Source organism: Falco peregrinus, chromosome 7 (genome assembly GCF_023634155.1).
Source record: "Falco peregrinus isolate bFalPer1 chromosome 7, bFalPer1.pri, whole genome shotgun sequence".
NCBI classification, from domain to species: Eukaryota; Metazoa; Chordata; class Aves; order Falconiformes; family Falconidae; genus Falco; species Falco peregrinus.
In genome coordinates this window covers 64,228,345-64,254,085 of record NC_073727.1, presented here as the reverse complement: position 1 = coordinate 64,254,085, position 25,741 = coordinate 64,228,345, and the positions used below count along the sequence as shown (strand labels likewise).

At 41.3% G+C, this 25,741-nt stretch overlaps 1 long non-coding RNA gene across 2 annotated transcripts in view; it reads right to left on the bottom strand.

Moving 5' to 3' along the window:
* Positions 1–8,326, bottom strand: part of LOC114012352 (uncharacterized) — a 73,949-nt gene extending 65,623 nt beyond the window's left edge. For both annotated transcript variants that reach the window (XR_008748228.1, XR_003554741.2), the window contains exon 1: positions 8,058–8,326. This is a non-coding gene — a long non-coding RNA (uncharacterized LOC114012352). The remainder of the gene's footprint in view (positions 1–8,057) is intronic.
* Positions 8,327–25,741: the final 17,415 nt, after the last annotated feature.

Sequence of the window (25,741 nt, the reverse complement as noted above, 5' to 3'; positions counted from 1 at the left end):
TCATTCTTTATTGACTGCATCCCATAACAGCATTTACAAGATCTGTGACTGGGAAAATATCTCTTTAACCATTAAAGACTGTTTTGCTAAATCAAGTAGAAAATAATATTTCTATTACAATCAAATGCTAGCAGACCAGACTACAATGATAGAACAATTAATGGTTGAGAATGCTTATACACATTAAAAATTATACAGCATGGTTGTGAAGCATTCTGAGTATTTGAAATTCACCAATTAACCCAAAACCACCTTGGTGAGCTAGACAATATAGTAGTATTACAGTCTATAGATGTGTGGTCTAGCCAAGACTGTACAGTTGCCTCAAATTAACATCACTACTATGTACATAGAGAAAGAAAACAGGGCCAAGTTTTGTTGGGAGAAGTTTGTGTGCCAGTGCTCAAGGGTCCCCTTCCTGGTAATTCTGACTTCCCAACGGATAAAATAAGCAAATAGTCATTAACAGGTTAAAAAAGGAATTAATAACTGCAATGATTAATAATGTTATTATCCTCATTCTCTCCTGTCGTAATCTGTAAACTGTTGTCTAGGCTAATTCATCATTGCCCTAACGCTTGTTTACTTGTTACTGGAATGTGCATATTAAATGCTCCTAAAGGAGAATTATGCGTTGGTGTAAATCGGGTCACGTGATGCTCAACAACAGCAAACCGGAGCTTGGATTTCTATCCTTTCTCTCTTCTCCTTCTTGCTTCTCTTGGCAGAGCCCACCCGTGTATGTCCAACTGACCCGTAAAGGGATTTGGCAGCAACTGTGCCTGAACCATGCTAATGCTATGCCTTCCACTGTGAGTGAAGTGTCAGGCAAGATACTGAAGGCAGCCATTAGGTACCAGTCTTTCTGCCCACATCCTCCTCTCCTTAACCACTTATCCTGCTCTTGTCCCTGAGAACCAATGCAGAAAACCTGGGCCCTGGCCCAAATCTTATACAGCAGTATGTGGTCTGCCCAGTTTAACCATGTTCTCTGTAAGCACAAACAGTCCAGTAAGCAATAATGCAATTAGTCAGTGTGGGCAGCCATTTCTTTAAGGGAGGAAATGTAAACAATAATAACAATGCAGATGTATAGCTCTCCTGTAGAAAAGTAGGAAGCCTTGCTATGCCCACTGCACTGGTGGGTGCACTGGGCAGTATGGAATGGGCTACGCCTGGGGCAACAAATGCTGGCTTCAAAATACAGCTGTGCACCGTGCATCTGAAATACTCATTATTAAAACTACACATCTAAACATGGCTCTGGGAGAGCATCTTCAAGGTGCCACCTCAGGAAAAGCTGGCGCAGGGTCTCAGCCAAGGTCAGCCTGCACTCAAGAGAGCAAAGCCCGAGAGGCACCTTGGCCTGGGGGAGCAAAACCCAGCTTAAAAAAAGCAACTCTGCTTTCCGACCAAAGCTCTTAACACCCATTCTGCTTCTTGTATGTCAGAGACCAAGATAAAGGACAGGAAGAGAAAACTTCTGTTCCCTTTGTTTTTAATGCATTTCTGGTTATCGCTTCATCGTATCGTTTTGTGAGGCAGCTTCAAAGCTTTGTAGGCAGGCTGAATATTAACCATCCACTGCGATCCACTCAGTCACTCCTGGCACAGGTTAATCCCTGTATCATAGGCTGCCACCAGTTTGCTAAGCAGCTTAAAAGGACATGTTATAACTTTGACAATGACCTGCTAATGGTTTTACATTTCTCAGAAGTATTATGAGCTATCTTTGTCATTTTTATCTTCTAATGAGATCAATAAATTTAGGAAGCAGACATAGATGGTGCAAACTGCAATGCCACAGCCAAGGACATGGCATGTATAACTGCTAAACTATAAATAATAATGCAGGAACTATAATCAAACCTTGACTTTTACAGAGGGAAATCGAGTTGCAGTGCCTCAGCATCAAAAAAATCTTATTTGTTAGGAAAACAGTGCAAACTCTGATTTCTTCTTTCATATCACACCACGCCAATCTCTTAATGAAAAGCTTCACACTGAGAAGTATGTTTCACTCACTGTTGTTTTTTCCTTTTCCAGTGGGAAATAACAGTTTTTGATGTTTTAACCCTCCCTCGCAGTCTTTGGTGCCTCTACATGAAATAAGCATGTCAGGTTAAAATTTTTGCTTACCAGCACACCACATCTTACTGTTTCTTAAACACCTATCATTAGCTCTGCCTTCACCCTTCCACACAACTATAAAAAGTCCTAGACTTTAAAAAGGCAAAGAGATCCCAGGTTGCTTCCAGTGCAGTGGGCCACAGCCTTGGGGTAACATGGTAGGGAACGTGTCAGTTCACGTGTCCCACACATACCTGCTATGCCACACTGTGCCCAGTTTGGGGCTGGGATGCTGGGCCATCATTAAGCGGTGTGAATGCTAGAGAGGCTCCTTTGCCTGCCGATCCCTCTGGGAAGTGCACAGTCCAAATGGTCTCCAGAGATATCAAACCGTTCTTGATGTGTTTGCAAATGGGGTAGATGCACACAACACCTGAATGGTCTGGGAGCAAGGCACATTTATCCTCCTCTGAGTTTTACACCTGCTGTTCTCCTCTCCAGCACATACAATGGCCCCAACAAACCATTCAGTGGGCCTAAGACCCACATTGTATTTTACTGTGCCTGCAATTTCTGTTCTGTATAATGAATCACAAGCTTAAAGTCAAGCAGCTGTACCAATAGTTGTTTCTCCAGCTCAGTAACTGAGTGCAGAGGAAGGTACTAACTGGGTGGTGAAAAAGAAGACATGTCTCTGGACATGTACGCCTTCAGGCAGAGAAACACCAAAAAGTATAAGGTAGCTAAATATTTAAATGGTCCTCATTTCTGTGGTGTGCAAGCATTTGTCATGCAGTGGTTGTATAAAAGATGGGAAAAGGAATGCACCGTTTTAGAATACACTAGCTGGCTACAGCTTCATATATGAGGAGCACAGAGTACTCTTTTCAGAGCGCAGGTTTGCTTAGCCTATTATAGTTGTCAATCTTACCAAATTCAACCTAAAAAATATATTGCGACAAATCATTCCACATCCCGCTGCCTACTGTGTACAGAAGAATCATCCTCTTTAGTAGGGCTTGGATCTGTGTGCCCATTGGATTCAAAACTCTTTGACTATAAAACTTGATGGATTTTTGCCTTGTACAATAAAGGTATCTTTAAAGAGATTATCCTTGACAATATTCAGGAGATATTCTAGTAGAGCACAGGTACTCTTCCCCATTCTTAAACACAAAGCAAACTGTACTGCCAGATTACAGAGCTGTCCTTTGGAATACTATTTAAGCAGCAATAGTGTTAAATGCAGAGAGAGATTCATACCAGCTGTATGTGTGTCTATAAACAAAGAGAGGGCTAGCTACTAATCCAAGTACCCCAGGAACATATGGCTTGACTTGGAAAAGATTTTCCTACTGCAAAATAGAATGGTTTGGACTTATTTCTTCTTTTTTTTTTAAGCAAATGATCACAGACGATGAAAATTAAGGCAATTGAGCACCTTTGAAATGCCAGCAGCTCCCACCTCAGTGCATTGCATTGTTGCGATGTCAGGAATGAGCCCCAGGAAGGCTTTCAGTGGCGCTGCAGCCGTGCTGCTCTAAGTGCTTACTGCTGACATTGGTGCAGATGAGCCCAAGCTACATGTGAGCAGAAAATCAATTACAGAAACTAGAGAATGGGGAAGGGAGAAAAACAAGTCTCCGGTTATCAAATACCTTTCAAACTATTGTACACTCACAAACCAAGAACATATTTTTCTGCCAGCTTTAAAAAATATCGTTTCTGATTTGGAAGACAAAACTGGATGATGTTTTCTCATTAGGTGTGCATGGTATCCAAAGAAGACATGAGAGTCGCATTGCTGGTTTGTGCCCAAGAAAAAACACAGAGTTCAACACACACATTATCCCTGAAGCATATGTGAGCAGGACTAATGCAAAGATACATGTGCACTATTTAATCTAGGCTTTATTTCACCAGCAACATCTGCATTCTGCTCTTCACCTGCTCTGAAATGAGGTTAATAAGGGCTCCAAAATGGAAAAGCTGGGCCCAGCTCTGTCCCCTCCCTCACCAGATGCAGTAGCAAAATCTCTTTGATGTCAATAGAAACAGAATAAACTGCACTGTTTGTTGGGAAATTCATGTTGCTGTGTTCCAGATACCGTGAAAATCCACCTGGCCTTTTGTCGAGGGTTTCTCTCCTTTTTTATCTACCAGCACAAAACAGCTCTTTCAGACCCTCCGATCACAGTGAGATGTTGTGCAATGGATGAAAACCATGCAGTGTGTCTCCAGCATGATCAGGACGCAGATCACCTCACCTATTTCTGACTATGTATAAAGTGCGTGTCTGTGCCTGACTTAGCAGACTAGACTTCCATCTGCTAGTCAACAGAGAGGAAGAGAAGCTTCACTAACATGAACTCAGATGTCAAACTTAGGGTGACACAGATCATGCCCTAGCAGTGCTTATTTCTCTTTGATGTCTGCTAAACGTGTCTAGAAAATGAGCGTAGACTTTGAGCAGTTACAGTGCACTGATTTATGTTCTTCCACATCCTCTACCTACTTGTTTATCTTCCATTTTCATGGCCATGGTTGCAGAGGTCCCTGTTCTTCCTGTATCTTTACTATTTTTAGCCACAGTTATTAAAACTTTTGTCATTATCTATACAGCCAGCTTCCATTTTCCCTGGAACTGCCCACTGTTGTAGACATGTCCCTCTACATGAGATTAGTGATTAATCTCACATGACATCTTGGAATGTAACATAATTTGAGCCATGCACCATGTCTCAAGATCTTGAAATACCAATGCAAATCAGTTACTTTCTACATGCAGATGAGTAGGCCAGTGGAATAAAAGCACTAAAACCTGTTTTGATCTCCTTCTGTCTCCATATTGCATCCAGTTTGGCTCTAACATTTGCTACAGGTTTTTAAATCCTGAGGTAAGAATCACCAAGCTGATACTATAGGACTTCCAAAAGCTGAGCTACTTTTAATATAATAGGCTGGAGGAATAGGAGGAGCTGGGAGAGACAGAGCCTCTGGATATAGCTATACCAAAAGAGATCCAGGAAAATGATAACACAGAGACAGAAAGGATCAAAAGATTTTACAGCTATTGCCGTCAGCTGGATTTCACCTTGTTTCCAGTATTTCATCTCAAAATATTCATCTCATTTCTAAGAAGAATGCTGACCTTGTTAAATATATGCATTTTAATCAATTATTGGCTGATACGGCTATGGTATGATATACACCAGAAAGCATAGCAGGCAAGCAATGAATTTGTACTGTTGGAGCATCCTTGGTATGTGGAGCTTCATGATATCTGAACATTTCATATTTCAACACAAAGATAATGATTTATGTTTTACAATTGCTTAAACCCTTACACATGTGCTTCATGGCTTTACTAACAACAAGCAAAATACAAAGGCCCAATATTATTATTATGGATGAAAACTTTGTATCTATTGAAGCCATTGACCTAAATACATACATAGAGCCACCTAAACGTATTAAGGAAGGTCTACCTTTGAAAATGATACTGCAATGCCAGACCACCTATTTGAGAATATAAAACATACTCCCACACACACAGAGTATCAGTAACACTGATGAATGAGTATTAGCATTTCAATGATGAAATGAGGAGACATGAGTGAACACCACCTGATACTGTAAATAAGCACGCTTCAGAGAGAGGAGGCATAATTTTCTATCTACAATCTAACCATGACCTCAGTCCTGACCTGAAAAGACCACTTTCCCTAGTGATTAGATCAGAGATAATCCCGTTGTGGCATGCACCCAGGTGTGTTGAACTGAGCTGAAGAGGTTTTGTGACAAATACTGAATTTTTAATATTCAAAAGCAGGACCGGGAATATCTTGCAAACTGAACTCAATTTGTGCACAGTGAAAATCCATTATTTTTTACTCTGTTAACCAACCACACCCAAACTTCAGACAGCATATTTTAATACTTTATTGTGCTCCAATTTATTGGCTTTTTTATAAGTATTATTCATTACTAGAACTACTCTGTGATGTTTAAAATTCTGGTCTGTGAAGAAGATTTACATGACGTTTATGCATCCAGAGAATCAGCACACTATTGGGCTGGCTGGTACATGGCATTTTACCAATACAAGTACTCCAATGGTAACTCAAAGTCCCAACTTCAGTACTCAGAAGACCAAATACCATGCTCACAATGGAACTATTGCCTAAACTTGCTGGATATAAAAGTACATTTCATCTCTTGATGCAGATACCCATACCTGCCAACTCATCTACACAAATTTCAACTCCCTGCCTTCAGACGTTTTTTAACTTCACACACATCAATAACCTCTGATCCCCAGCAGTAATACACTTCAGCACCTGAAATGTTTATCCTTAAAGCATTGAATAGAAAAGAATTATGACCCATGTGTTGCAAGTGAGTAGACAGAATGACCTCTTGCACTCACTCAGGAGGACTGTGTTCTCAACCGAGAAGAAAAACGCATCTTTTAAGTCTCAGATCTCAGCCAGATAAGATATGACCATGAATCTGCAGTAATACATACAAGATTCAGCAGTCAGTGTGCCCGTGCTCTAAAATCAAGGGTGAGCACAACTGTAGCAACTTACCACAATACCTCGATCACACAGCTGAGCTCACAGACTAGCAAGCGGATCAGTAGATGCCGCTTCCTTCCCTTCCCTGCACTGATCTGCAGGGCCACAGACCTCCCTTCTGCTACCTGCAGAGCCTGTGAGCCTGGTGCCGGCTGCAGGTCTGAGATTCACATTCCTTGATCTTTGGTGTTTATTAGCATTTATTTGTTGAGCTGTTTCCATGTGTAAATATCTAGTTATTGCAATGGGATTTTGCACACCCCTATTCTACCAAAACATTTTAAAGTAGCAAGTGCTTTTGCAAGAGTTTCACCTGTGCAGCAGCAGGTAGTTTCAGACTGCTGAGCAGTTTCACCTGATGCAGCACCATGAATATGAAGGTCTGACGAGAACAGTTTCCAATAAGAAGTCACCTAAGTGTTTTTATTTTAAATGTCACTGTCTCAGCTGCATGAGACAAATCAATTGTTGTGAAGCATCTCCCATCTATCTGTTCTTAGGGTCGGTTTTCAGAGACACCGCCTCATCTGAGATGAATAAATACATATCTTTTTTAAGTACAGCAATTTCCCCTTACGTTGCACTAACCATCAATTTGGTTTCAGTATTACACTTTGTCACTGGATCCAGTAATGGGTCCACTCTCAGGAAAGAACTGAAGCAAGTGAACTGACTCGCGGTGTACTTCTGCACACCAATGAAATATGAGCAATGACAAGCGTAAATTTTAGGTACCTAAAAGAATATATAAAAGTACCATCACAGTCACGCATTCTTCTCATTGTTGTTCAGGCTTGTCAGACACAGTATTTCTTACCACAAATATCAGCACTCTCACATCAATATGGAAAGAGAGCTAGGTCCAGAAATACATTGACGACGTCTGGGGAGGAAGCACTCCTCATTCTGTACCTCAGTGCTGCTACTGACCTTCCCTCTGGCTCTGCATCCTTTGAACCACTCTGAATTGTTTATCAAAATCAGAAACGAGGCACAAGTCAATTACCCTCTTAGAGCATAGAGCTCGGAGTCTTGATTACATGTGCAAGAGGAATATTTACTTTTTAATCAGGGTTGACTGTGGGGTGTGGAGGTAAGGCTATTTTGAAGATTAATTAGTTAGTATTTGTACATTGCTTTGAAGATGTGGGATACTAAGTATTTTTATGGTACACAGCTAATGGCCTTAACTCTTTCAGCCATACTGATGTTAAGGCCCTGAAAGGTGGTGCTGAGCTATTACAGAAAAACAAACCATTACATAAACCTTTGGTAGGCTGTATTGACAAAATGCAAAGATGGAATTTACTGTTTCACTCTTCCCTCTCTGCCAAACCCTGCAAGAAAATGATACATTTTTAAAACATCAGTAGAAGAGGCAGGTAGCTGCATAGCATACACTCTTACCTCCTTTTGATTCACTGTTTGGCTTGGCAAGGATGAGCAGTTTGTATGTTACAAACGCGGTGCATCTGTTCTCATGATATCCTGCTGAAGAAAACCATGAGCTTCTATGTCCATTTTGCAGATAAGGAGCTTTGAAAGATTTAGGATCTTTTTGAAAATTTGAACCTTTCTCCTATCCAGGTGGCTAAATCCCACAATGGGATTTAGGCACGTAAGTATATTCTGGATCTCAGCCTGTGTGATGCGCCCAAGGTCAAGCACAAAATATATCCATCCTGTAAAGGGAGAAAAAAGTTCCAGGTTACTGCTCTAACCACTGCCTTATCCCTCCTTTCCTAAAACAGACAGCTGAGCTCCCATGTTCTGCATCAGGACAGCCATTTCTAAATAAGAGTTCAGGAGTTTAGCTTTTTTTAGTCTCATGAACAGTCAAATCCATACAGAGGATCTGGGGTCATAAGGAGACATAAACACAACCCCTTTCTTAGGCAAGCACAGACTAGGAAATCACAGAGGACGTTCAAACTTCGGGATGTACCAACTGCATCCCTTCTGTATACCCCACAGCAGCTGGCCAGAGCACAGTATCAAACCCCAGGAGGAAAGTGGCTATTCTGTCAGCCACAGTGCTGGTGTGCATCTGCCACTGTGAGAAGGGGAGATTATGAAAACAGGAAAAACAATAAGGGTGGCACACTGGTGCCCGTCTGATATTCCAAGATCCATCCTCAGGAAAGTTAAGAGGCCTCTTGGCATATGGCTTCAGCTGAGACTGTGGGCAAGATAAAGCCCTAAGGTCTCCAGCTGAAAATACAGATGACAAATAAAGAGAAATTTCTGGAGGAGAGAGAATGGAGTGAGCCACCATGCATGTAACTGGCATTTCAAATCAGATAACAAATGGGAATCTTGTTATCATCAATTACAACAAAGCATAATGTCACATAAAAGCTCTAAAACGTAAAAGAGGCAAGGTCCTTTGACTGAATATGCTCTAGCTCCATCCAGCACAAATTACAAAGGCTGGAAAACTAAGCAGTTTCTTACAGGATCAGGTATTATGCGAAGTGTTCAGGATTTGGGTTAATGAATACAGCGTTCTCCCAGATGTTCCATCATTGTTCCAGAGTGGGAGGAAAGCTGGCTGCAGACCAAATCAATTTTTTATATTCTTCTTAGATAGTGCCAGACACTAAGATTTCATCAGTGTAACATCTGAGGCACAGAGACAACGCATCATGGTTGGATAACCCTATATTCAATCCATTTTGCTGAAGACAGGACAAATAAACTAAGAATCAGAACATTCAATGAGTCATATCAAAGGTATAAATTGAAAGTCAACACTTGTACTGCATATAATCTAGTTGAAAAAGAATTTATAGTCTGGAATTTCCCATTTAAACATTGCTGCTGCTTCTTGCAGATATACTCCAAATGCTAACTTTAAACACTGCCAGTCCTTTCAAGTTGGGTTTTCTGCTTACTTTATAATATCTTCAGGATGCACATCCTTCTCCAGGGTAATGGAGAGTTTGAGAAAATAAATTAATTGCTAAAAATGCTTAGTTTGCTTAGAAAAAGCACACCATTTAGTTTTTACTAAGGAACCAAAAATCAGTTTAATTTTTTTTTTTTTTTAACATATCATCCTTCCTTGTAAGCAGAATTAAACAAGGAAGTTTCTGGGATGTGCAGAAACAGAGATCACTAGAGACAGAAAAAGGCAGTCAGCATAACACTCTAGAAATGCCTAAGAGGTGATGACAGGAATAAAGAGAATCAACATCTATGCTGGCCAACAGAAACCCACCACAAGAAATAAACCAAACTTTTCAAAAAATACACAGAAATTAATAATCATTTGCAAGTTCACATTAAGTGCATGGCTGATCCTCATGCTGAGCAAGAGGCAAGCTGATGTCAGGGAAGAGGGTGTACTTGGGGAATGAGTTTCAAGTCTGAGACTTAAAAGCAGACTGGATGAGGACTGCGATTAAAAAGCTAAGATCCAGTTCAGTTACACTAATCTGATTTGGTCTGCATTTCTGCTTAAACTGGTCACTTAGCCTTAAGGACTGTGCACGTGTGTGTGTGCGCGCGTGCTTGCTGGTGCGCACACATCCATGAGACCTAAACACCTGCACAGATTCTTTTAGACCCTCTAAAAGGAGGTCAGCAGTGAGCACTCACTGGGCATGAAACAACATTAAACTATAAAATGCTCCCTGCCTGGTGTTGGCAAGGATTTCAGTTTGGGGGGACAATCAAATATCTGGGAGTACTGTAGATACATTCCCCACAAGTATTTGACACAGTGCTTCATAAGTACCCTTTCTCAACAGACACATCTGGGGTCACATAAAAGGAGAGAAAACAAGAAGGAGAGGAGATGCCACGAGGCTGCTGCCCACGAGTGTGTCCTGCCTGTGATCCTCTTTAAACCCAAGGATCAAACCAGGAGTGCAGCAAAATGCCTCTGCAGCTTCAGGGACTCAACAGAGCCCAGAATGAGCGAGCTACTGCATCATGGTGAACTCGTGGTACATGGAAGACAGGAGGTGGGGGGCAGCCGACTGAGCACCACGCTTGGAGCACAAGCCCAGCATTTAGCTTGTGCTAAACTTAAGGCTGCACCTTCTCCAGAGTCAGCAATGCCACAAATCAGGACAGTAAAAATTAAAATACACAGCATTGCAAATTCAGGGAAATGTACCTTGTTTGAGTATACCAGATGAAATTCAGCCAGAACACAGAGCTTACAGGATCTTTCTTTTTTTTTTTTTTTTTTTTTGGGGGGGGGGGGGGGAGGGTGCAGGACCACCAAAAAAAAAACCCCAACCCTTTAAACTTTAAGGGGACCAAGAAATACTAACCTTCATCTATGTCCCATACAAAATCTTCCACTCCATCAGTTGCAGAAACATGACATGTAAGTGAAAGAGTATTGACTTGTTCTTAAAGGAACAAATAATTTGCATAATATAAAATATTAGTTTTGTGAAGTCTGTTTCTGTGTGTGTGACAAGGTGACAAGTTGATAAAGAGCGAAATGTATTCTTGGAAATTCAGACTTCAGATCTTGTTGATAATAGGTGAAAAACTTGAACTGAATATATTAACCTGGGGAATATCCTGTCTTTTTAGCCGAAACCATGTTCTTGTCTACCTGCTTTTGCTTAAATAGATCTTGAATTTCCATTCAGCCCTGGCTTGTTTGGTTTTTTTTCTTTTTAAGTAATTATTTACAAATTAGATTTCTTGAGAGTAAATTATCAGAGGAGGCACACTCCCCTCTCTTCAAATGTATGCAATAGATCTAATTATTTTTCTGTAAAACTACAAACAACCTTCTAAATAATGACAATCATTAGAAAACATTAGGGTCTGTCACTTATAATCTCTGCCAACTGCTGATAACATTTTATTACTGCTTAGAAAGGTTGATTAAAGCTTGTAATAGATTTAGTGAGGGTGAAAGATTAACAAAAAGGTATTTATGATAGAGACACTAAAACATAATATGTTCTCAGCAAACACTCAAAAAAACCCAGCCCTGTGACATTTATAGATGTTGCTCAAGACGCAGTTTTTCATCTGAACAATGAAACCGATAAGAAGTTTCTACATGCTGGGGGGGGGGGGGGGCAGGGGAACTAAAAAAAAAAACAACCGAGAGAGAAAGGGAGAAGAGCACATTACCTTTATAAGTCTCATGTCAAGGCAAGCGAGAAAGTGCTTTCCAAAAATAAAACAGTTAAAACCCCTGAGTAAGTTCCTGGGACTGTTCCTGTTTGACCATTTGGACAATCTCCTTTGAAACTAAGGCAATGGAAAATAAAGGAACAGTTTATATCAGAAGGTGGTGACTAATGGGCATCTATTTATGCCTGGCCTTGGAGGAGGCTGTTACTCACATCCCTCAGTCCACCCACCCCATACCGCTACTTGAGGGGACAGAAACCACGTGGGGCTGCGCACTGTAGAGGACAGCAACTGAATGCACCACAGCTGGCACTCTGTGATGGGCTGGCAAGGTGGGCATCAGAGCTTTCCTTCTGCTCACCTTTCACTGGCGGCAGGTGCAGCCAACAACAAGCTAGCAGCTCTGAAAAGCATGATTCAGTATGGAGTTGTTACAAAGGATGAAGAGAACTGCAAGAAAGAGCATGTGGAAGCACCCATATCCCTCCCCAGCAGCAAGGTCCACCAGCCTCTGGAGCTGCCAACCTTGCAAAGCATTGGTGCCTCAGGCAAAAACATGCGTTCCTGTGGCGCAGTACAGTCTCCCTGAAACATTTGATCATCTGTCCACTCATAGGGGCCACTTGCAAGCATTAATTTAATGGACTGCAGGCTCAGCTTGCTTCTCGCTTCAGAGCAGCCTCTGCTGAGGTCAGCCATGAAAGACCCGGTGCAGCTGAGAAGCAGGTGCCCAAACTCAGCCGTTACAAGCTCAAGCCAAGGATGTGAATGCATATGCCATGGAAGGAAGCTTCAGCTGTCCTCACTCAGTTCTGACCTTCAGCTGACTGCTCTGCCTGTCTCCACCCACCTAGTCAAGAAAATAGAGTAGGAGGTTCATCTGGCTTCCACAAGCCTGTGGCTTGCCTTAGTAAAATAAACTCAGGTCTGTTCTCATAAACTGTGGTGAGTCAGAGGATGCTGAGCATCCCCACACAGACAGGGAGCAGGACAAGTCTCCAGGAGTGAGCTGGAGCAGACAGCAGGGGGGCTAACTGGTTTGGACTGCCTACCTTAAGCCAACACAGAAAGACTAGATGACCTCCCAAGGTCTTTTCCGACCTGACTCTGTAACACCCTCCATGAATTATCTTCTCTCTCGTTTTTTCGAAAACTATGGGCCAATATTTAACAGCACTCACCACTGACCAGCCAATACCACAGAAATCATTTACCAGGAATAAGCGATCAGCCAAATCACAGCCAAAACCAAACACATTTGAAAATAAAAACAATTCCTGCACTGTGCAAATCTATAGCCAGATATACATGTAAACACATTAATGTGTGGCTCATCAGAGAGGTCAAACTGTGGTGAAGCAGAATGAGCTTGTGGTTAATTTGAGCAGAGAGCCACCGTCTGCAGCCTGTGAAAATGTTTGTAAGTTAAAGTACTGCAAAGTGGGTGACAGATTACAGAACCTGTGAACGCAAGTCAGCCTGTCCCGAACCGTTCCTCAAATGCACTGCACGGGTGACACTCACTTGGAGGATGACTCACAGCTTTCATGTTGAAAAGTGGAAATTTCTTTTTAATGTCAAATGATGGTCAAAACTAAGGTAGTTAGTTATCTCGGAAGACGTAAACCCAGATCTGTCCCAGGTTTAACCATAGTCCATTGTATCACAGCCAACACATGAACCCAAACACATCTTCCGAGATTAAGTTATACAGTGATTTTTTTCTCACTCATTCTTTCATACCTGGGAGATAAACGTAGCCTTGGAAGAAATATTTCCAGGCTATATAAAGATACACAAAAAGCAATAAATACAAACAAAAAATCTCATATTTATGTGTTGATGTAGTGAGTCAGAATAAATATGACAACTTTACCTGAGAAGTTAGAGTCTTGAAAACAAACCCCGCATGTTTGGCAACAGGCACAGACAATTTTTAAAAGAAATACCAAAAATAAGCTTAGCAACATACTTTGCAACTCCCACAGGTAAGCCTCATTCACCCAGACAGACTCACCAAAGTCAAGAAAAAAGAAGAATCCTGTAACATTGGGTGCTGAGCATCCCTCATGCCCTGTATTCCACATGCTGCCTGTATCCCACTAAGCTGCCCGCTGAAACCTGCTCCTACAAGGCTAACCTGCTCAGGCAGCAATATTTCTCCTGGAAACAATAACAAATTAGAAGTTCAGCAAAGGCTGGCATAGTGAGCTAAAGCCACAGAGCACACAAAGGAAAGACTGGGACAGGCACACTTTACTTCCAGCATTTATACGCTGGCTGCCAGCACAGCCAGGATGTGACCTATTGTACTATGGCAAGAACCTGCACCGCATCAGGGAGTGATGGTGTGAAGCTGACAGGCTCCTCTACCTCCCTAGTGATGCTGTTGCTGAACCCTGTGGCACCTGAATAACTTGAATACAATCCAGAAAGATGATCTTTCTACCAGGGCAACAAGAATGACAAGTGGATTGCAAAAGACACTGCTAACACTTGATTGAAGCTATGGAAAATTAATTCTACATAGTCTGAACCATCTTGTAGCAGACAACGGACAGAGTACTTCCACCTGGCTGAACTTCTGGTTTGACTATGACAAACTTAGTCATAGAAGAAATTGAGTAAAATTCTGAAAGCTGAAGAGTATGTCCAACACACATTTAATTAAAAGATAAAGAGAAGATCAGAAGAACCATGAAAGCCATGAAAATTTCCATACTGTCAGCGGGTGAACAAAGCTAAATATCCTAACTTCTAGTTCATCACATGTGAAAGCAGAAGATTAGCAAAGAAATCAGGATAGGCTGGACTTAGGGGTTTTGACCCCCAACCTCAGATAGAGGCAATATTTCAATTTTTGCCTCCCAGTTAGAAGATACCACAGCACAAATTCACATAAAAACATTGTTATTTTGTCTATATCTCATTGATTCAATGAAAAAATTTTGGTGATAGGTATTCTTGCTTTTTTTGGATTTAAAACCAAATGTTAGCAAGTCAGAGGTTAAACCATGACTTTTTATCAAACCTCTTTGCTCTTTCATGCCAGAGAATTCTTCTTTCTTCTAGCTTGGGAAAGAGCTTCATAGGCAGAGCTATGGCTAGTACTAAACACATTCAGAGAAATGGCATCCTTTCCTTTTTTTTTTTTTTTTATTTGATAGTATAGACATTTTAGGAAAAGATGCTGACTTTCACAAATGAAACAAATATATTCAAGAAGCAACAGAATAATCACACTTATCAGGACTATGACCTCAAATTTTTGCCTCTTCTTCTAGTGTAGCAGCATTTCCCACATCTCAGGTATCACACATTCCCTAATGGCGTGTCTCAAGCTGGGAAGCAGTAGGTAACATGGCTTTCTGTATGTCATACCTGGTGGAGTTTATAAGAAAATAAATGGAACCTTCATTCTCCAGATTCTACTGGTAAATGACCAGGGTTTTATTTTATCTTTCCCTGAGCTCAATTCGGCATCCCTTGAAGTCAGTGAGAATTTTTTCACTGGGTGTTGAAATAAATCATAACGAATCAAAAATTATCCACACTTGCTTGATAGCTGGGAGTTCTGTTATGTTCCACAGGTATCAGGAGATCTTTCTGTTATGTTAATCAGTTTTATTTTTTTCTACTGCTCTGCATCCACTCTGTGCATGCAGCCAAATTTCCAGCATAATTTTTCTGTTACAGGCAAGGGATCATTCTTCTAGAGAGGTTTCCTTTCTCTTGGTGGCATCTTAGCTTTTGACAAAGTCAATGCTCTTTGAGGAGTTAGGACCTAGGACCTGCAGGGCAGGAATAAATTTCCTAGAATAAATCACTGCTAGGGTTGGTGGGACAGGCCCTGGATGGTAAAGCTCCTTCGTTCTCAGCCCAGGGAGCCCCCTGCCTCTCCTGGCCCCCAGACACTACAGTGCCCTGGCAGCATCTTCTCTTGAAATAACTCACATTAATCTTCTGCTTGAAATGGTAAAAAGCTCCAAAAATCTGATGGTCCTATTATCCTTCCTGAGGAAAAATAATTTAATTTGAAATATTTCTTTATGATTACTTTCTTCTCTAAGTTACTCCAATTTCATGAGTTAACAGTATGTAACTTAGCTCCCGACCTTGAAGTAAATCTGATTCATCAGCAGCAATCTTATCTATCTCCCTCCTGCAAACAGAGTCCAGAAGCAAATTGGTCAGAAAAGCATAGAAGAATTCATATGTGCATCAAATATGTTCACTCCTGCAGGAACTACTGAACACCTTTCAATATAAAAGATGCAGAGCTCTCAAAGGAAAGCTAAAGCATGTTACCTGCTTTTTATGTGCTCCCCAAGAGCCTGCACTGTGAACTGGCCTAACTCCTTCAAATGCAAATGTCCCTTAATAGGCCAGGTGCAGACATTCCTTATCCTCTACTGATCTATCAGTAAATCACTAATCCACAGAGGAGCAAAACACTCCTGCTTACCAAGACAAATCTCAGTGTGAAGTTTTTCCAGGCTCCAAATTTCCTATTTCAAATCAATGTATCCGTTGACAACCACAGCTGATGCAAATGTTTACGTGTGATCTGTGCTTTTGGGGTGACTGATGGACCCCAGCTTCTCCCAGAGGGTTACCATGAGCCTGATGTTACATGGCCACCGGGACTGGAGCAAGAGCAGAAAGGGTCCCTGTTGTCAGGTGTTTAGAGGATCAAGCCTTTGATGGCTCTTCATAGTTTTAGACCACTGGAATCTGCATCATCCTCAACAAAGGGTCTGAACAGATGTATGCTTCCACCAGATTCTGCCAGATATTTATTAATACAACATAACAAAAGGGAAAAATCCACAACAGAATCTAAGCCTAAGGATGTCTTAAACTTCAGCATCTCCAGGTCACCTTCTAAAAAACGCCAGGGACAGCCAAATGGGCTGCTGACTTGGACAGCCTGAGAATGCAGCTCCTGCATGAAGCTGAATGAAGGGCAGGTGTGGCGAGTATCAAAAAGAAAACTCGGCTCTGCTGTGTCTGCAACCAGCGCCTCAGCCTGCACACCACCCTGCCCAAGTCCCGCCACCAGTCATCTCTAACCAGATCCTGCACCGAAGTGTGCTGAACGAGGAACTGCTGGCGCTGAGTCACTCTGTTTGGGACTGGCCCCACATATAAAAACATTTTGGTTATTGATCTAAAGATTCATGACTCACAGGCTCAATATAGCACTGGGTTTAAAAGACTGCTTTGTTCTTGGAAGTGACACATAAGGCCTCCTCGGGGCACCAGCCCTCCTCTGTGACACCTGCTCCCTCAGAAGAAACTTCACAAGGAGTTGAAGAGATGCCCAAAAATGAATCAACAAGGGAAGTCCACCCTTTTCCAGCTCACAAGGCTTGGATGAGGCAATGTCATCCACGTTGTGGTGTCACAGAGGATTATCATGATGTCTCTTCTCACTTTATAGCAGACGAATCTGAGGTCCCCAGGGACCGTTCACTACATGAAGCTCTGTCTAATCAAACACTTTAGACCAGAAGATCTCAAGTCAGATTCTTTATACATAAAAATGCGACCTTGACCTGAACAAGTACTTACTTCCTAGAGCCACAGAAATATGTAGGGGGCAAACTTCAAGGATCTCATCAAATTTGTACATGGAAGCGGTAACAGCTGCAAGTGACCTTTCATGGTGTTCAGTCATTTACAGAAAATACAACAGCATACTCTTCCAGTGTACTCTAGCATACTTTCCTTGCCTGGGGAAATTCATTTTGGAAGTGTGATATCTCTTTGAATTAACTGGCACCAGTTTTGTAATCAAGCACTGTTGAGCCAACAGGAAGACAAGGACTTATGGTATTTTAGTGTGGAATGCACACAAAACCCAAAAAATTGGCCCACTGTGCTATAAAAGACCACAATACATGCACTCATTCATACAAAAATTAAGTATATAATCACACGATGAGCAAAGGACTTCATATGATGGTATACAAATTTTAAACACATACAACCCTATTTAAATAAACTGCACACTGTGCTAGATTCCAAAAAAGATGAAGTTACAATAATTGTCACTTTCAGTTTTATATAATTTCCCAAATAAAAATGTGAGAGTTGCCATTAACTAGCACTGACAATGCACATACAGTACACACATTTGTCAATTTCATTAACCTTCCAAATTAGGTATTCACAGGGAGCTAATGGCAGCATAACACATCATTACAATATTCAATGCAATTTCATGGATATTATGTATAGGGAGAAATTTTAGGCTCTCTTGTCCTTACAGCTGTTAGAAAATATTATACTTTGCAAATATCCCATTAGGGATAGGCAAATGCTAAGTAGCAGAATCTGAATAGCATGAATTATGTCCTACTCTCCCGCCTCTCCTCGTCAGGAACAGGGTCCCTCTATTTGTGTCATATTTGGCCATAAGTAAGGCATACAAATCATCTGCCTGGACTTTCCACCCTCCATACCATTGCTATTACAGCTCTCGCAGCTGAATTGGGATCCACAAGGTTTGGGCTTAATTTACCCATTAACTTTCTTTCTGACCTTGGGCAAATCACTTAATTCCTTGCATCTACAACAATTCCTTGCTTCACAGTGCAGATAAAATCTATCATGGATCATGAGGGACTGAAATACCAGCAGAAGGGTTACCATCCTCCTCATAACTCATAAGGGGGGAAAAAAGGTTTTATTAGAATGAGAAGAGGGGGTCTTCCAGCTGGGAATGAGAGTGGGAAGGCACTGGCTATGAGAAGAAAAGTCAAATGTGGGCAGGTGTGGGAAGGAGAAGAAAACAAGTTACTTTGAATTATCTAAAGTAAGAGTATTTTGGTGATGAGATGGGAGAAGACACTCAGAAGAGAAGCAAAATGGAAGGAACTTAAGTGAAAGGAAGATTTTCAGGAAATCAGAACGTGGGCAGAAGTAACTTTGTAACACACAAAACAGATAGATGTCGTAGCACTGTACACCTCAGAAAATAACATGTTCTTACCAACAGCAAAAGGATATGAAAGGAAAAGATAGTCTTGCATGACCAGAAGAGGAAGCGAATGACAGAAATAATTTTTTTCAGCTTTGATGTATTTTGAAGGGGTTTTGTCTCTGAGCTACTTTGAATTCCACAAACCAGTCACCTGTGAGTCAAATGAGCAGGACTGGACCTCAAGGAGATTGCTCTAGCATCAGCAGAGAATCCTTAACTCTGAGGTTACCAAAAATACTTGCCTCTCTTGAATTAGAAGGACTTTACTAAATGTATGCGGTATAATAAATTACCAAACTTTTTCCTTTTGACGAGCAATAAAGTGTTTAAAACATAGCCACACATCCATGTGTAATCGAGAAGGACAACAAATCCCCATGCAAGCCACCCCCTACAGTAATGGTGGAGGTTTCCTGAAGCAATTTTAACTAAGCTTTGCCTTTACACTTGATGCCATTTTCCCTGCAGGTCCTAAGCAGAGCTCAGTACAGGTTCTGTTCACCTTGTCAAACAGGACTAGAGATAAGTGGCCCTGTAGCTCACCAAAGAAAAACTGTGTTTTCTGTAGGTGGTGGCACAGCAAGCAGTGCTAGCAGCAGCCCTTCCTCATTGTTTCTAACCCAGTTGGCTATGTTGCACCCTACAATATCTGAAGTTCTCTATTCATAGGAAATGCTTTGGACTGTCCGGCTTTGCAACAGCCAGCTTGTGTTAATTTGAATCACTTTGGTTTGCTTTTCTCACTATTGCTCTCACTGCCAAGGGCTGTCAAAACACATTGTCCTGCTTTCAGAAAAAAGCCACATACTGTGTCATGGAGAGATACAAAACACAGCTGATAAAACTACACGGAAGAGTTCAGCTGTCTTCCTAATCTATTAGTTTAAATAGCATTCTCCTATAGAAATGAAGCAGTTTTATGTTAAGTTAATTTATCTTTTTTCCCTTCCATACGGAGGCCCTGTTTCACTTTGCCACTTCCTTTTGTGTTTAGTTTTTTGTTTTAGCTCAGTTTCCCATTTTGGAGATTTGACGTCATCCAGAGTACCAGTAAAGCAAGATGTTAGCCATCTTCCTTTCATCAGAGTTGAGTTATCCATCCAACCAGTGCTGGTGGTTTACAAAGTTAGCTATACGGGTAGCCTTCCATTGCTCTTGTCTTGACTTTCTGTTATAACATACAGATAAAATGCAGAACAAACGGGTGACTCTGCATCTCCAACAATATGGAGAAAAAAATATGAAGTAAGGTTCCAGCCTGTTTAAATTCTGGCCAGCACAAAAATGTCTGATAATTAGGGGGGAAAAAACAGTAAAATAAATATATTTTTATTCTTATAGTTGCGGATTTACCACAGACAAAAAAAGAATAAGCTGTGACACAGGAGAGTGGAAATATTTTTAATAAGATGCTGTGCCAATTTGGCTTGTTATTCCTATACATAAAGTATCCTGGTGTCCTTTAAATTAAAAAAAAAAAAGTTCAAGCTGGACAGAAGTGCCAGCAAATGTTATAAACCAGTGGATAGTGGGTGGGTGGTGTGAAAACATTTCATAACTGCTAACAGCAACCCTGTTGTGAACCAAACAGCTGTGCGCAGAACACAGGTGTGCTAGCACAACAAGGGCTATTCATGCCTTCCCACAGGGTGCTGGCCAGGTTTGCAGAGCCACAGCTGACCACATAAAGCATCAGCGATGGAAAAGACTGAGTGAAATGTCCACTAAAAGTGTAAACACCGGATGCCACACAGGCACGCGCACACACGCACACACACACATATGTTTTTAGTCCGTTCCGTTTGGTACTGAAATGAAAAGGGGCAAGGAAAGCCTATTCGGCTGTGGGAAGCAGAGAATATAATGACGTAGGAAGTTAATAGGAATGTTATGTGTATGGAAAGATAGGCAGGTAAGAAAGTACTGGGATATGGCACAAGCCAAAATATTCATAATTTAATTGGCTCTGTCGTGCCAATAAATCTTTCCAACATTGTATTCAAGACATTTGTAATTAAAGAAAATTTAGAAAAGATCCCAAACAATGCTATCAGAAGGGTTACAGATCCTCTTTTCTTGTACAGAACCTCCAAGAGAGAAGATCAATTTCAGGAAAGTAAAATATTATGCTTAAAAATTAAAATCATTTACCTTTCACTCTGCATAAAGTGTTTTTGCAGCTTTTCTTCCACAAATACCAGTGCAGTAAAAGGTTGGGGGGGGAGGGTTGAGTTTTGTTTCCTTTTTTTTTTAAGCAGGATTCTTATAAGATGGTTTAAAAAACAATTGATGTGGAAAGGAATGGTAATTAGGAATCCCTGAGTTCTAATTCTCGATACAGAAATTCTGCTTTGGGCATTTCAATTGAACACACAAGGAAATATTACAATTTAGTTACAAAAGGTAGAAATCCTTTGCAGAAAAGCAAAGGATTACCTGCCTGAGTAGATCTTCTCTATCTATTGCACCTATTAAGAAAATGAAATTATTTGTTAAAAACACCATCTCTAGATACAATATTTGTGTCCAGACAGTACACATCAAGAACGAATGCTTTCCTGTTCTAAGTATATAAAAGCCACCTTTCATTAAAAAAACATGGCAATGAAAGTTCAACATAGTATAACATATGATGCTGACTAATATCTCCACATTTGAAATTCTCACCAGCCAGTCCAAGGTGAAATCCCACATGACGCCAGCTTTGACATGGCAAAGCCCTGCCTGATTCCTACCAGTGCTGGTATTCCTGGATTCATTTCTGCTTTCAAACCAAAGTACAAGCTACCAAGACTGAACAGGGTTGCTGTGCCAGCTAATAAAGCTAATGATGAAGTGATCCTATGAACCTAGAAAATCTTCAGTTCTCCAAGTACCCTTTTGCACGAACAAAGTGAAGAACACTAGTTTCTCTCTCGTATGAAAGACCAGTTTCAAAGGTATTTAAATATCGAACAAAAAATCTTGCTCCTAGCAGATGCAGGGCCTCGGTACAACAGTTAGAAATGCGTAACAGCAGTGACAAAGATACGTTCCCCACGTGGCTGCAGCCGCACACTTTTGGCTCCCGATGACAGTGACCTAGATGTGTATCTGCCCAACGTTCGGAGTGTGGCTGTTCCACTGCTATTAGCAGCAGCTAGTGGTCAGCCTCCCTGAACCACGCTTCAGAAAACAGCATGTACAAGCCGTGCTGTTTACACGTTATGGCTACTATCTGGGGTAAACTGAACATCCTCTCTCACCAACTAAAAAGGTCTAGAGAAATGCTTTTATCGCATTGTTATCGCTGCTTTCTTCTAAGATGGCCCCAGCTGTCACAGGAAAAATAGGTCCCGAGATCGACCAAGATCAGCAGTTTGTATGTGCATTTTCAACATCGCTTGAAAATCTGATAAAAATCCAGTGTTTATCACCATTAAAACACTTGCAACAGAAAAGTGGCCTCCAGGTCTTCACTCATCCAGCAGACACAGGCAGACGTACTCCAGCAGGACATGCATTTCTCATTAGTCACAACTTTGCCCACAACCCTCACGAGAAGGAACTATCTCAAGGAACCAGGGCACAGTTCAACCTCTACCTCCGCTCAGTCCCTGGCCTCTCTGGTGAAAAGTGCCTGGAGTGGCTGATCACCCAGATTTTGGCTGAAGTCCCCAATTTATCACCTCTAATCCAAGAAATAATTATCATATTCAACCAAAGGAGTTAGTTTGGCTTCTTCTCACTGTTATTCCCACATGAGTCTACTGATAGTGCAGGTATTAGTCACACACTTCTTTCATCACGGCTTACTTAAAGTGATTTACACTTACCTCAAAATGTTGAGCAAACCTGAAGCACATGCTCACAAAATTCTCAAGTTCTTTTTTTTCTGTGTAACTGTCAAACCCAGCTTCTTTCCAAAAGCACCAGAATTTGATGTCTTCCAACAGGATGGTATCTATCTGCCTCGCAGCGCTGCTGTTAGCCAGCATTCTGTATCGAAGGAGTCAGCCAGGGAATTACTGGGCCATTGGGTCTGTCATCTTTCAGCAAGTGCATGCTAGCACTACACTGGAACTAAAACTTTTCCTTATATAAGATGTAAATTGTTTCAACTCCAACAACCTTGAGAAAGGTTTAAAAAATTAGAAGCACTGAGGAATCTGGCCAATCATATTTGTAAAAAAAAATGTTTACACCATGGTGCTGATTCTCCATTTATTCAGCTGCTATGGGTTCACACTAGCTACACTCGTACAAAAGCAGGACCGATTTCAGCCTAAGCAAATGTAACACCTTTAAAGGGAAAACTTAACACTGACATTCTCATCTTAAACCCTCCAATCAGTCTTACAGAAACCCTATTTTTGTGCTTTTTCATGTGGAAATGAATGACTTGCTGTTCTTTTGTGTGATAATTTAGCTAAGCAACAATTATTACTTCGTGTCCTCAGCTGTGGAAAGGACAGAGTTGAGTTACTTCAGTTCATTCCCGTTTCTCTCTCTTTGCATTTATAAATTATATATTTTTGTCTTTATAAGCAGCTTGCAACAGGAAATAAATTGAATTCATCTGAGTATTAACGTCACCTAACTACTACTATAGAAATGTAATTTCTAATCTCAAGCACGGATAAAACTTTGCACTCATATTGTTTCCTCAATAATTTTATTTGTTTTTCAAATCCAGACCAAATTCTGCCCTTCAGCTTCTTAGAGGGATCTATATACAAGGATCAAGAGCAAAAAATGGACAGAACTACTGCTGTGGAAAGGAGAAATACAATGTGTGAAAAAGAAAATCTTCAGTCCTTGCTCATAAGATCCTTTTATTCCAGACCTGTGATTTTATAAAGTTTTTAGAGAAAGCCTCTAGACAAATTAAGTCATGGATTAATATAAATGACACAAAGTTATCTTTATAACAATAGATTAGTATACTAGTAAGTCACATATATTATTTTCTCACTATTTATGGTAGTGGTGATCCCAGTAGCACTAGCATAGCTAATGCCACTGCAAAAAACCAAAGCCAGTGAAGCCTTCCATGTACAAATTGCACTAATCACTTCTTAGAACCAGATTACCTTCAAATGAGAAAATGTGAAGAAATAACACCAACTGCAGCAAACAAAAAACCCACTAGTTATTTAAAGAAAATTGCACACAGCAATGCTGCCAAGATGCCACAGTGTCTCCATCACAGCCGGAGGTGGATGGCTTCTGCAGGCTTGGGCAATTCACATTTCAGATTCTTTTCCCACTGCCCACATGTTCAATTTTACTCAACAGCAAGCCCTATTTCTCCCTTATTTACCTTCTAAAGCAAAGCCCACATTGGTGGGAATGAACACCAAAGTGACACTTAGAAAAAGCAACATCATTTGAACAGCTGTAGACAGTCTGTTATTTATCAGAAATTTTAACAAAGGCCAAAGGAAAAAAGCAGCAGTTCAGCAGAGAGCGAGTCCTGCCCTAGCACAGCTGTTACACAAGATGCGAAAATTTCAAAATGAGAAAGTAAACACCACTCTATATTCTAGCAAAGAGGGAAGAGATTTTTCTTCCCAATCCTTGGAAATGGCAAACTTAACAGTAATGAAATGCAAACATCCCCCCCATTCCCCAAATATAAAACCTGGGATCCAGTTGTGATTCTTGCCTTGTGGTATTACTTTGCCCACGCTACCTACAGGGCAAAAAGCTATAGATGCTGGACGGGGCCCTCAGCAGCAGTAAACCAGCACTGTGTTGTTGATGTTCATGATCACTGCTCTGACAGTTTTGCTGGACAAGCTCAGAGTTCACAGCCAGCCCCTGCCAGCAGCTCACAGTTTGGGGAAACACCCACAGGGGTAAAATCTTTCCCCAATAAACAGATTTGTTAAAGGCAGTGCAGACAGATCTTTTCCAGGGTCCTTTCAACAGGTTTCTTGCTGAAGGCAGGAACTGGTGCTCCTGTGGTAGCAGCATTAGGAATGCAAAACTCCCCATTCCGCATCTGGAGACAAACAGATGGATGGAAGCTCTAGCATGAACCAGTTTGATTTGGCTGTTCTGTCATTTAGAGGCTCACATTCCTCAGTGCTGTTATTTACGACTCAGATGACAAATACACAGAAGAAAAAAACCCCAGGACCTCCAATTGAATCAAGGAGGTACTTAAAAAACTCCCTGCCAACAACACAAGGCAAGTCAAGTGCAGCACAGCCATGCACCAATAGTGCAGGTAATACATGGACCTGCACTATTGGAGCCAGACACATTAAAAAAGCCTTACATGGAGCAGTGTCATCACCCACTCAGACACAGAGCTGTAACTGATGTGTGCAGACTTTCCTGGGGGTGAGCAATGCACGGATGAAGGCAGAAGCAGAAGGTCTCTGTCACTATCTTTCCCTGGTAGCTGGTTCCTAAAAATTAGAATAGACTAGTTTTCCCAAGGCAAAAGCACCCAGGAAGCTGTTCAGAATTATGTACCCTGATTTACTGAAAGCAACACCTCACCATATCTCCATTCAAGAGGATGATGTGTAGGTCCAAATTTGCCTTATTGCAGATCTCAGACAAGCAACAGCCTCAAGGCACAAAGATGGCCAAGCTCTATGTCAGGCACACTCACAACTAAGTGACCTTCCAGCAAGAGCTGTGCTGGCCACCCACACATGCCCAGGGTCCACAGGCCTCCAAAGGTATCACAAAGGCAAACTGTCCCGTAACATCAGAGATAATGGGAGAGACATTACAAGGGTGGGGTGTGTGTGTGTCTTTGTTTAACAGGACTGTTGGCAGTTCTCTTCCTATTGTTATGTCTGGGACAATATGGCAAACAAGATATGGATATCTGGTTATCTGCAGAAGCAGCTGTGTTGTGCAGAGGCTTGTGCCCCACAGGGCTGTGACGGCAGAAACCAGGCACTAAGCAATACCAGCTCTGGATGATGTCTGAGCACCACTGATATCCTTTGAGTATTTTTCTTACAAAAGAAAAGAAAAAGGCAGCACA